Source organism: Lepus europaeus, chromosome 15, assembly GCF_033115175.1.
Source record: "Lepus europaeus isolate LE1 chromosome 15, mLepTim1.pri, whole genome shotgun sequence".
NCBI classification, from domain to species: Eukaryota; Metazoa; Chordata; class Mammalia; order Lagomorpha; family Leporidae; genus Lepus; species Lepus europaeus.
In genome coordinates this window covers 1,771,520-1,785,402 of record NC_084841.1, presented here as the reverse complement: position 1 = coordinate 1,785,402, position 13,883 = coordinate 1,771,520, and positions in this window count along the sequence as shown.

Below are 13,883 nucleotides of genomic sequence, written 5' to 3'. Positions count from 1 at the left end.
TCTGTTAAAAGACAAGCCACATGTAGTGGGAAAAGCCGCCGCCTCCCTGGCCGGTATCACATATGGACACCGGTTCAAGTCCCGGCTGCTCCACTTCTGATCCAGCTCTCTGCTATGGCCTGGGAAAGCAGTGGAGGATGGCCCCACACTCACATGGGAGACTCAGAGGAAGCTCCTGGCTCCTGGCTTTGGATCAGCTCAGCTCTGGCCGTTGCAAGCATCTGGGGAATGAACCAGCAGATGGAAGACCTGCACCCATTCCTTGCCTCTCCTTCTCTCTCTGTGTAACTCTGACTACCAAATAAATAAATAAATCTTAAAAAAAAACACAAGCCAAAGGCTCAGCAAAACTACCTGCCAGTTCACACAGCAGATTCTTAAAACAACAATCACTCTGAATAGCACTCTGACCTCAGAATCAGCCCTTAAGGCATTCTGGTCTGGCTAAAAAGCCCAGAGAGCATTTCAGGCTTGGAAACCCAAGACACAGTGGCAAAAAATGTCCTACATAAAGGACTTCAGTGGGTGAGACCCCAGTGGAAAAAAGGGGCCATCAAAGAAGGAGGTACTTTTCTCTGGAGGGAGGAGAGAACTTCCACTTTGCTTATAGCCCTGTCTAAATACTGACAGAGTTTGTGGATTCAAGAGGTTTCTGTAACCTAGGCAGCTCACGTCAAGAGCCTTGGGTGGTCACTGATGTCATACATAAGAGTGTTAATTGTTAATTAACAACATGAGTCACTGTCCACTAACTCCCCATGCAGGACCTCTGTCCTCAATGAGTTATACTCAGAATTAACTGAAAATCTTGTCCTCAAGCAGTTTTTAGTATAGAGTTGGTTTTCTGTGTACAAAGTTAATTGAAAATGGGTCTTAGTGGGGACTGGGGCTGGGAATGGGAGAGGGAGGAGGAAGAGTGGTGGGGGGTGCATGTGGGAGGGTGGGGATGGTGGGAAGAATCACTGTATTCCCAAAGTCGTACTTATAAAAGGCATGAAGTTTTTATTCCATAAATAAAAGGTTTATTTTGTGGGAAAAAATAAATTAAAAAATAATAATGGGTAAAAAAAAAAAAAAACACATGCAAACCACAAATGTGACAAGGGATGAGGGTATAGGATATATAAAGAACTCTCACAATTTAACAAGAAAAAATTGAACTCTAAAATGAGCAAAAGACTTGAAGTGTTTTATCCTTGAGGATACAGAGAGAGCAAATAAGTGCATGAAAATGTGTGGTATTATCGCTGATCTGGAAGATGGAGGCTGGCACTGCCCCGGGCCCCTGTGTCGGTCAGCATGGTGAGAGACGGCAGCAGCTCCCGGCATGGGGAACTCGGTCACGGCACTGCTTGTGGGTAAAGAGGAGCAGCCACCCTGGAAACAGCTCTGCCCGGACGATCAGACGATCAGACCACGTGTGGGTGCGAGCACAGGATCAGCCGTGAACCCTTGAAGGCAGGGATAGAGCTCAAGTGACTGTGTCACTGCCACCCCTGTGGACACTGTTTTGAGCACCTGGCTCCTGGCTTTGGCTTGGCCTGGCCTTGGCTGCTGTGGGACCTGGGGAGTGACCAGTGGCTGGGAGCCCACTCTGTCTGTTTTTGTCTCTGTCTCTCTACCTCGATAAATAAATAAATAAATGCCTACACGTATGGATACTGCATGGCCCTGCATTGTGTGCCTGGAGATTCGTCCCAGAGTGAAGGCCACATCCACACAGAGAGCCGCCCACAGACATCCACACAGCTCTGCCTGCTGTGGGCAAAGCCAGGAACAGCCACGTGTCCTTTAGCGGGAGGCTGTAGCGCCGGCAGGCAGTGCGTTCGTGTCGTGCACTGTCGCTGAGCGGGAACACTGGCGCTCACCAATGCTGACAGCCCTGCCAGGGACACGGGCTCTGTGGAAGGCAGTCGGCCCAAAGGCAGCACACAGCAGGCGTCCACTCGCAATGAGCCACAGATGAGAGGCTGCCGGGGTTCCCGAGTGGCGGAGCGGCGGCTGCAGGCGGCACTGAGAAGGGACGTTCGGGAATCCAGCCTTCGTTCCTCAGCCTCAGTGGCAGCCCCTGGTCCCCCCCGTCAGACGCCAGATGGGCACAGGTTAAACAGGAGGACCCCACCTGCCCCACCCTGCCCCTCTCTTTCCGCTGAGAGGATGGTGGCTGAGCCAGGCCAACACCAGGAGCCAGGAGCTTCCTCCAGGTCTCCCACAGGGGTGTAGGGGCCCAAGCACCTGGACCATCCTCTGCTGCTTTCCCAGCCATAGCAGGGAGCTGGATCGGAGGTGGAGCAGCCAGGGCTGAGCCAGCACCCATGGACCTGGTTATCTTAAAGCCCAGCCCTCTTCTAACTCTGCTTCACATTTCCAGTTGATTCTAAATGGCAAGTTCGGGGACTTTCTCTGACTTGCCCTCCTTGGAAATACCTGGCACCGCCCAGAACTATGGGAACCTAGAGAAATCCGTCAGGCCAGGCTGAGCTAAGGGATGCATCTACCCTCCCTCCAGCCTCACGCTGGAGCCTGTCTCAGCGTCCACGGCCTCCCGTCCAGGGTCTGCTGTGTTGGTCTTGTGCAAAAAGAGGGGTCTCAGCACAGGCGGCTCCCGAGAAGTCCCGACCAGCGTCCACAGTGATGCTGAAGGACATCGGTGTTCAAGGTGAGCCATCCTGCTGTGTGACGATGTGGCTTTGGAAACCGTCGGCTCTCGGGGATAACCTTCACCTCCTTGGAGACGCACAGCAGTGTCAACCCTGCGGAAGCAAACTAGCATCTGGCTCTCATCAGGTAAACAAATCTGGGGTCTCAACACCCAGGCCAGGCTCGAGGCGAGCAGGTGCTCCTGCAGCCCCAGCCCGGCTCCAGCTGGGGGGTCCCAGGGGCACTGGCAGCATCCCGGAGTCATCTGGCTTTGTGGCTCCGGTTTTCATTAAAGCTTTCAAGAACCTGCGACCATCGGCAGGGCAATGTACGGTCCGGGGAAACCCTCACTGGGAGACGGGCAGGGGAGCCCACGCCCCAGGAACCCCAGCGGACGCTGCACAGCTCAGCTCACGGCCAGACGCGCCCCAGGTGCCCTCCCCATGACCCACTCAGACACACCCAGTATCTCGCGGCACCCCAGCCTCTCCCTGGCAGCCAGTCCCAAAGGACTTCCACATGCACAGTCATGGCCATAGGAGCTCAGTGCTCAGTACCAAGTCTGCGGAAGACACTGACAGCCGCCAGCAGCCGGGCAGCTCGTGTGGCCAGCCCTGTGCGACAGCTGTGGGACAGCTGCAAACTCTACCCACAGTAAGTGTATCTCAGCAGCTCTGGATGCTGACACAGCTGCATGAATACAGCGCGAGAACTTCCTATCCACAGCTGCTGCTGTGGCCCGGGGACCCTCCACCCCCACCCCAGCCGGACCCAGGGCCCCAGGGGAACCGCCTGGCCCACCACCCCCTGCCTGTGTGCACACTGGGACTGCACGCCACGTGTCTGGGTGCTGCACGGCTGCAGCGTGTGGCTCATGGCGGCGGCTGCTTCCACACCACCGTCCACCTGTACTGCCCGCAAGAGCCGCTGCCCGTCTGCTCCAACCTCCCAGGGGGCGGGGCAGGGAGGTCATTCACCCCTGGCTAGAAGAGGAGGTTCCAGAGAAGGGTTCTTCACCTGGGTCAGACCCGTGGCTCTCGGCAGGTGTCACTGGCCACCCCGTCCCCAGCGGTCACCTCCTTCAGGCATCCGGAAGTTCCATTGCAAAGGAGATGTGGCTGGTACTCCCACAGGGCTAGAAAGGAGACTTGAAAGCTTTGCTCTGTCTGACTTGCACTTTGGCCCCAAAGAGTGGCAAGACGGCTGTCAATCACACCTGCTGATGGGATGAGCGGTACTTGGAAGATTCAGACTTTTCAGGAAAACTCTTGTCTACCGAAAATAAAACAGAAGCAGTCATGAAGGAAGGCAGGAACCTTCACCGAACGGCGATCGGCCGCCGTGTCTGTAACTCGCTCGGGACTGCCCTGCCCAGCACAGCCACGTTCACCGTGAGAGCCACGTGGGCCTCCGCGTGTGGTGCACCAGCCGGCTTGATGCAGTACTGAGGGAGCAGAGCCACGAGACACTTGGAATGGGAGGCACTGGGCCTAGTGCGCAAGGATACAATGTACAACGCATCGATGACCTAGCTACAATGTACAACGCATTGTGAACTTGCTACCCAGACACAAATTTCCTGAGCGCTGCCTGTCTCAGGAGTTTAAGTGAGATGTCCTCCGGCCACTGTTCTCCCGGGTCCACTGTGTTTGTACTTTCTTCCCCCGGGTGCTTGGCAGGGTGACCCGAGGGTTTCCCACACATTGCACGGGCATTGACTGTGGGACGTATGATTGGCTAGTGATGACATCGCTGTCTTCCTGCTGTGTTTTAACTTGATGATCAACGTACAATGTTGCATAAAAACCAATAGCATTTGTTATTGCATTTCTCAAGTTGGAAATCCATTTTAGCACCACTTTAAATAAATATGCAGCCATAAGAAAGCCATCACTATTTTGACTCCAGAGTGGTAGTTAATGAACGGGAAGATGTTAGATGTGGTGTGTAGTTCGAGAGCTTTATTTTCAGTACATTGAATGTAAGTATCTTTTTCACCGCTTTTAGAGAGGAATGTTTATTGATTAAAGGTGAGAAATGATAAGCCTTTTTCTTTTTGTTTATTTTATTTTTTTAATTTTTTTTGAATTTTTTTTTATTTGACAGGCAGAGTGGATAGTGAGAGAGAGACAGAGAGAAAGGTCTTCCTTTTGCCGTTGGTTCACCTTCCAATGGCCGCTGCGGCTGGCGCACCGTGCTGATCTGAAGCTGGGAGCCAGGTGCTTCTCCTGGTCTCCCATGCGGGTGCAGGGCCCAAGCACTTGGGCCATCCTCCACTGCCTTCCCGGGCCATAGCAGAGAGCTGGCCTGGAAGAGGGACAACCGGGACAGAATTTGGCACCCCAACCGGGACTAGAACCCGGTGTGCCGGTGCCGCAAGGTGGAGGATTAGCCTATTGAGCCACAGTGCCAGCAATGATAAGCCTTTTTCAAGGTCCTTTACTATATCAGACAATATCTCCATCCCTGCCCAATAAAATAGACAACGACAGATATGATAAAAAAAAAAATCTTACTCAAATGCTAGGGCGCGAAGTGTTTCTGACTCCTAACTTTTCGGATTTTGGAACATGTGCATACACATTACCAGTTGAGAATCCAAAATCACACGTCCCCAGATCTGAAACCTGAAACTGTTCATCATATCAGCACTCAAAAAAGAAAAAAAGACCAGTGCTGACATCGGCGTTCGTTCTTCACGTCCTCACGGATATCAGCCCTGCGACTTCAAGTTGTGTAAAAGGAACTGGGACAGCTCCGGCTCTGCTGTGCCCGGCAGGAAAACACAGCGACAGCTAAATCAGCGAGGTGCCAGCAGGGACCCCCGTGCACCATGGGTGCAGACATGAGACGGCGCGGCCGCCATGGGCAGGGCAGTGGGAACTCCTAGGAAGTCAGGGCAGAACCGCCCTGTGATCGGCCGGAAGCAGGGCCTCCCAGAGAAACCTGGGCCCCGGTTTTCAAAGCAGCGTTGCTCTCAACAGTCATGAGACAGGTGCGACGCCAGTGCCCATCTGCAAAGGACAAGCAGCGTGAGACTCCTTGGGCCAAGGTCGGCTCTTCAGTCTCAGGGAGGAAGGAGACTCTGCACCTGCCACAAGCCAATCACGAAGCACAAACCCCGTGTGGTTCCACTGACGGTCAGCCTGGCCGGGGCCGGGGGCGGGACGCGGGACACTGTGCTGCCAGGCAGCTGGGTGGCGGTGACGGGGGCGCGGCGGGCGGGTTTCCCGAGTGCCCCGGCACCGCGTACTCCAGCAGTCTGCCACGACGGAACACAGCTCCTGCCATCGACAAAGGCGAAGGAGTCCCTGAAGGAGACAGGGGGTGCTGTGATGGAGCTGCAAGCAAACAATCCAGTTCTGATCCCGAACACCAAGTGTTTGCAAAGTGAAATGGGCTGGAGTCCACGGGGCCCTTCGGCTCCGCACGCACCCAGCAAACCCTTTCATCCGTGCCCGTGCGGTCGCATCCTGTTGGTCCTCCGGTCTGAAGTGGCACCTGAATGGCAGGATGAAGGCGTGCCTGGCGCTGAGACGGCCCTGGTCTCGGGTTGGGGACAGCACTTGAAAGCCATTAGCGGCGCCCACACAGGTGCTTGGCCAGGGCCGCACCCCACAGCTGGGGCCATGTGACCTGGGCTCCGGGCCAGGGGAAAGGGGGCCGACAGCTAGGGCCGGTGCCTTCCTCTCCGGGGCTCCGGGCGGACAGCCTCCCTGGGCAGCAGCCAGGCCTCTCTAATGTACTGGAAAGTCTCCCGCACGCTTCACGGCGCGGGACGCGGCCGGCCGGGGCCCCGGGCAGCGGAACAACGCAGCCTTCTCTGCGCAATGCCCTGTGGGCCGGTCGTTGTCAGGTTATGTTATGTTTGCACAGCCGGCTTTCAATGCCGGCTTTGTGTGCCGTCGTGGCCCAACAAGAGTGCTGAACACACAGCGAGGCCGCTGGAGCCCAGCATCCATCAGAGCGTCGTGACAGGGCAGACGGCCCGCCCTTGCCGAGCCCCGGCTGTCCCGCCGCACACTCACGCGTCTCCCCAGACAGCATGCGTCGTCACTGCCCCTGAGACGGCACAGTCACATGAGGACACGGACGTCACGTGTGGACAGGGCAGAGCACCAACCTGACGTGAGCTTCCCCCTTGGCCACGCCGAGAAGCTCCAAACCCCCAGATCCAGTCGGAAGAGACTTCAGGGCACGTGGGGTGCCCGTGAGCGTCCACACACAGGAGACCCAGATGTGGGCTGGGCCAAGCGCTGCTGCTGGAACTTGGAGCCACCGCACAGGGAACTCGGGGCCCCGCAGGCTCAGCCCTGGATCCTGACACAGAGGACGCCCCCAGGTCTACAGAGAGGCCGTGGGCCAGGCGGGGTGCGTCTCGTGGTTTAAGCACGCTGTCATCACGGTTCACCTCGCCTCTGAAAGCGCCCATCACAGAGCCAAGTGTGAGGATGAGGAGGGCAGCCAGCACAGTGCAGGGCCAGGCAGCCCCAGAGCAGGGAGACATGGCCACACTCACCCGCATGGGGACACTGGCGTCCGCTGCCCTGGGCATGCACGGGACTCGCTGGCGCTCTGCGCACCACCCTGTCCTCCTGAGCAGGCTCACGGCTCCCTGGGGACATCCAGCAAAGGGATGTCAGTCTAGGTGTGAAAAAAACGGGGCTGCCAGGACTTCCCTTGTGACAAAGATGGAACCTACAGGCCGAGGTTGAATCAGCAGGAAAGTGTGTGTGCATGTATTGAGCACCTACTGTATACTGACAATGTGCTAGGCGGGTGGCCCTGAGCAAAGCCAGCCCTGGAGCCCTTCCTGCATGGGCTGGCCGAGAGTCGAACGGGATAAGGAAAACACCGGGCAGGAGCCTAGTCTGTTCGTACATGTAAGTTCCAAACAAGCCATCGGGAATGGTGGGGAGGCTAGCACTGGAGGCCAGTGCTGTGGCATAGCGGGTAGAGCCATCACCTGCAGTGCCAGCATCCATGTGGGCGCCGGTTCAAGTCCCAGCTGCTCCACTTCCAATCCAGCTCCCTGCTGTGGCCTAAGAAAGCAGCAGCGGATGGCCCAAGTGCCTGGGCCCCTGCACTCACGTGGGAGACCCGAGCAGAGTTCCTGGCTCCTGGCTTTGGCACAGCCTGGTCTGAGCCATCACAGACATTCGGGGAGCAAACCAGCAGATGGAAGAGCTCTCTCTTTCTCTGTGTGTCTCTCCCTCTCTCTCTCTCTAACTCTGCCTTTCAAATAAATAAATAAATCTTCAAAAAGAAGAAGAACAAGAAGCCCAGGCAGGCGCCCCTGACCGGCCTGTGTCCCCTGGAGCCATCATTTGGCCTGGAATCAGGTCTGTGAGCTTCCTGCCGGTCAGGGCGCTCCCTGCCTTGGACCCTCACGCACATGGCAGCGGACCCTGGGCTCTGCATACTCAAAGAAAACACAGACAAAGGTCTCCCCAGTGTGTGTGTGTCTATGTGTGTGTGCATGTATCATGCATGTGCATATACGTGCACACGTGTCTGTGTTTCCCCGTGTGTCTATAGGTGTGCATGCATGCCTGCATCTATCTATGTGTGTGCCTCTCTGTGTGTCTGTGCATGTGTGTATATTCATGTGCAATGTGTGCACAAGTGCATACGTGTACACACATGTCTGTCTGTATGTGTGACTGTATATCTATATGTTTATCTGCATGTATGTCTGTGTGTGCGCAAATGCATACGTATGTAAACATGTCTATCCCAGTAGATATGTACCTGTGCATCTATGTGTTTTGTGTGTCTATGTGTGCACAAGAGCAAATGTATGCACAAGAGTCCATCCCTGTAGGTGTCTGTGGGTCTGTGTGTGCATGTGTGTCTGTGTCTGTGTGTGTGGAGGTATCTGTGTGCATGTACATGTGTGTCATTGTGTGTCTATGTGTATGGCTGTGTGTATGTGTCTATCTCTGTGTGCACAGGTGTGTATGTGTGTGTCTATACATGTGTGTCTGTATGTCTGTGCATGTGTGTTTTTGTGTGTCTATCTATGAGCATGAACATGTGCATTTGTGTGTCTCTGTGTGTACATATGTGTATGTGTGTCTGTGCACATGTGTCTCTGTGTGCACACGTGTGCCTGTGCATGTATGTGCATCCCTGTGTACACATGTGTGTGTATGTGTGGATATATGTCTCTGTGTGTATATACCTACACACGTGTCTGTATTGTATCTATGTGTGTGCGTGTGTGTATCTGTGTCCGTATGTACGCGTGTGTCTGTGTGTACATGTGCGTGTGTGTGTGTGTGTGGTCTCTCAGTAGCGACAGGAAGTTGACTGTAGGACTTCTGCAGCTACAACCCCATAGGTGTATAGTTACATGTGTTTTATGACGTTGTTTCTTATCTGAGGTTTGCGTGTAGTTTTGTGCACGGTTCTCCAGGTCGAGTGGCTTAGTGGGGTGAGCATTTGGTGCAGGAGTTGCCACGCTGCTCCGGCATCAGGCGTCAGCACCCAAGTCCCAGCTCAGCTTCAGTCCCTGCGCCCTGGGAAGCACAGACGGCGGCTCCTGGGTCCCTGCCACCCACGTGGAGGTCGGGGCTCGAGTCCCAGTCCCCTGGCTTTGGCCTGGCCCAGCCCTGGCTGCTGCAGTTGTCTGGGGTGTGAACCAGGAGATGGACAAGCTCCCTGTCCCTCTCTCTGCCTTTCAAACAGAGCGCAACTAAAGGATGACTAATAACAGAGAAGTGGAGCGGTGTAGCAACTGCGCACAGCCTGTGCACCGTCGCTGGACGAGGCCGGACACACGGTGGATGGCTCATCCACCCTGCGAAGCTGCAGTGCCTGGGGAATGAGATGGAGGGGAACCCGACGCACTTGCTTTCTCACTCCTCCCAGTCCAGACTGGGGCAGCCACCAAGGTAGAGCCCATGGGCTCGGAGCCCATCACGCTGGGCGGGCTGGGCGGGCTGGGCGGGCTGGGCAGCCGTCCACACATCTCTCTGCCTGGTTCACAGTGTGGCTGAGCCTCTGAGAGCCCCGCCCCCTGCCGGGCTCCATGGCCAGCATCTCCAGGCTCCTTCCTCTGAGCCTCCAGTGAAGATGCCACACACGGGCCTCGCTCTTCAGAGAGGGGCCACGTGTAGCAAGAAGCAATTACGTGGTTTAGGGAAGACGGCGGAGATCGGAGGGCAGGGACCAGGCCCCCAGCAGCTGTCAGCCTGCCGCACTGCTCGCGGCCATGATTTACAGCTTCTGTTTAGACTCCGACCCACATCCGTCTCAGGGAAATAAACGGCCGGGCGCAGATTCCAATCTATAATCCATATGGAAGGATTCATGCGCTCCCAAAAGTTTAAATCACGCCACAGCGCGGGGCCTCGCATTCCTCCCAGCTTCGGGGAATACCTCCAGCGCGGCCGTGTGATGGATGAACCGAAGATCGTGCCCCCTCCCCCCAAAAAATCTGCCAATAAAGCAAATTATGTGCACCAGGATCTCCCAGGAATTGGCATGTCTGAGAAACTTCAGGAAGTCCATCGGAAACAGAAGCTCGTCCGGCGCAGAGCAGTTTCCAGATCCACGCGTGTTTTCTCACAAGAAGCATTTCCCATGAACTTTCTGAAGAGGCCTCACAGGGTGACACAGAGAGACGGGGCTTGGCCCTGGAAATAAAGCGACCAGCCACTGCTGTCCCACAGTGCACCGCTGTGGGCTGTGCTCGGGCCACGGGCACTCGCTCAGTCGGCCACTTTCCATGCTTTCCTTTGTGAGAATCACGGAGAAATAGTGCGCACGCCTATTCCCACACAGACGAAGGACTGGCTTCAGGATCTTTAAGATGAATACATTATCGCCTATATTTGCATGTGGAGCAGGGTGCACGCTCACATTGTATTTGCACACATATTCGCATTATACAGGTATGTACACACGCGTAGTGTAAGTAGGCACACAAGGCTACTTGGAAAAGTTCACACAAAATGGAATTAAAAGGAATTTATTTGGGTGCAGGAATTTTTGAAATCCATGCAACATTAGGGTTTTTGCAATCGTCCCAATATGTGTATTTACAGAAATGCGGTGCACACATTTTGAATTTTTTACATCCAAAAAAAAAAAAAAAAAAAACCCTTATCCTTTGGTTTCCTTCTGCGACGGCTCTGAGAAGTGGCCTCCTGTATGTGTGTAGAGAGAGGGGAGAAGATTGTACTGAGTCCTAACTCAGGGCCAATCTACTGATTTGTAATCTTTTAAAATAGATAAATGTTTAAAATGAGTCTTTTAGGGGCCAGCACTGTGACACAGCGGGTTAAAGCCCTGGCCTGATGCACTGGCATCCCATACAGGCACCGGTTCAAGACCTGGCTTCTCCTCTTCCAATCCAGCTCCCTGCTATGCCCTGGGAAAGCAGTGGAAGATGGCCCGAGTCCTTGGGCCCCTGCACCCATGTGGGAGACCTGGAGGAAGCTCCTGGCTCCTGGCTTCAGATCAGCACAGCGCGCCGGCCATAGCGGCCATTTGGGGGGTAAACCAACAGAAGGAAGACCTTTCTCTCTGTCTCTCTCACTGTCTAACTCTGCCTGTCAAATTAAAAAAAAAAAATTATAAAAGAGAGAGAGAGAAGGAGAGCTCTTCCATCTGCTGGTTCACTCCCCAAATGGTCGCAACAGCCTACACTGGGCCAGGCTAAAGCCAGGAGCTTGTTCCAGGTCTCCCACTTGGGTGCAGGGGTCCAAGGACCTGGGCCACCCTCTGCTGCTTTCCCAGGCCATCAGCAGAGAGCTGAATCAGAAGTGGAGCAGCTGGGACTTGAACCAGTGCCTCTATGGGATGCCGGCGCTGCAGACCATGGTGTTAACCCACTGTGCCACGGCACTGGCTCTTCTCCTTGTTCTGACAGCCCTGGCCTTCTTGCCCATCTTTGCAGTTGGAGTAAACTGTGAGAAGCCATTTTCCCGGGGACTGGGAATGTGACAGAAACCTTGCTCTCCCCTCTGCTGCCTGGGGCACAAAGGCCCAGGGCTCTGCCTGCCCTTGGAGTGTGTCCCTGTTCTGTGGGTCCCTGTGTCCTCTGTGTTTGGCCTCGGCCTCTCCAGCCTGGGCTGCCCCACACAGCGGGGGGCCGACACTGAGACTGAACTTCTCAGCCCACGGTGCTCAGGTGCTGCCCACAGCTGCCCGTGCTCACTGCGGGCTGCAGGTGTGACCCCTGGGAACCCGATTTGAGGAAGAGGTTCCCTCCTGTCCATCGGGGCCCCTGGCATGAGGGGGAAAAGCCCCGTGTGTCCTCACCGGCCAGCCAGAAGGCACAGTGCACTGCACCGAGCCCTCCCCGCCCTGGCAGGCTGCAGCCGCCCCTTTCGTGGGACCCGACCCCTTCTCCCTCTGTCCCCTCCCGAAGCTCACCACACTGTTCTCAAAGTTCTCCGTCTGAGAGTCTCGGTGCCTATTTGCACATAGTTTTTAAATATTAATATTTAAAATGTAATTAAAATATTTAAACCCATCTTAATACCAAGGGACACAAAGGAGAGGCGCTGGTCTGCATAATGCACTCGGCAGGAAAGAGGAGTTCCTGCCGCCCGGCGCAGGCCCTGGGACCACGGGCGTCCACGTGGACCCCCTGCACGGGCTGCGTCGGCCCTGGAGTTCCTGCCTGTGGCTTTAGCCTGGCCTGGCCCTGGCTGTTGCCTGGATATGAACAGCAAACGGATGCTCTCTCACTCTCTCTTGCTCTCTCCCTCTGTCACTCTGCTTTCAAATAAATCCTTAAAAAAAATGCAAAGCACTGTCAACCAGAGAGTGGGCGGACAGTAGTGGTCCCCACAGCCGGTGGTGAGTTAGACAAGAGGTTGCCTAGGCAGTTTGGCAACCGCTAACAAAACTTCTACCACCTCTAGGGGCTGGCCCCGTGGCGCATCCGGTAAAGCCAAAGCCTGCAAAGTCCACATCCCACATGGGCACTGGTTCGAGTACTGGCTGCTCCACTTCCGATCCAGCTCCCTGCTGATGACCTGGGGAAGCAGGGAAGGCCCCTGCACCCACGTGGGAGACCCAGAAGAAGCTCCTGGCTCCTGGCTTCAGCCTGACCCAGCCCTGGCCATTGGGGCCATCTGGAGAGTGAACCAGAGGATGGAAGACTGACCTCTCTCCTTCTCCTGTCTCTCTCTGTCTCCCCCTCTCTCTCTGTAACTCTTTCAAATAAATAAATGAATTAACTAACTAAATAAAAATGAATTAATCACCAAAGCAAAGCAAACCAACTAGGCAGCCTCGCACCGTGTTTCCTAAAGTGAGTTCCACACGGAAAGCCTGGGGTCTCTCCGCCTCCCCCCACCCCTCCTGGGGCTGGGAGCTGTGGTCGGGGGAGGGCTCCTGCGCCAGCACCCAGGCAGCTCCGGGTGCCCGAGTAGATCGGCGCCTTCGGGCGGCGGCAGGTGAGGCCCAAAGGGGACCCGCGCTTCCCCTCGCTGCGCCTGCTGTTTGTTTTCCTGAGAGGAGCCCCGGCACTTCTGTGCCTCTGTTTTAAAATTAACTTTAAATTATATATTGATGCCAGCCCTGTGAAATTTAGCAAACAGTGCATTGCATTTAAATAAATTATAATAATCAAGCGCCGGTGTTTGAACTACAGCTTTTTCCTGCACGATTTGACTGAATACTGTAAAAACCTCATTAATTTGTGTGGCGCTAATTTGTCATTTGTGATGAAGCGGAGGCAGGGGGTGGGGAGGAGGCGGCGAGGTTGTGCGTTGAGCCGGGAGCGCTTTCCAAGCCGGTGCAAATCTCTCCTGTAAACACGGAGGCAGGGGGCTGGCTCGAAATACTTAAGAAAATAAACTTTTCAAATACCTTTTAGAAGCATCATTTACATGCATACAATTTATATGCTAATTGCACACCATTCCAGTCTATTCACTAAAGCCATTCCCTAGAGAACCAACACAGGGCTTTTTTCCGGCAGAAAGGGGCGGGCGGAGGCCTGGGTGAAGTTATCTCCCCGGCGTCTTCGCGGGTCAGCCGCGGGTCCTCGCAGGAGGGCGGGCTTGAACCCGGAGGTGGACCCGTGCCCCGCGCGTGGACGCACCGGGGCCTGGAGACAGCGTGAACACTCAGGACGAGAACGCCACGAGCCGAGTTCCAGATGTCGCCACAACGTAACCTACTGGTAAGTACATCTTCCAGGAACTTGACCCTCGTGTGAAATACGGCGGACACCCTCCTACCCCGCGCAAGCTCTAAAGTCTCAAGCAATTTGCAGCCCG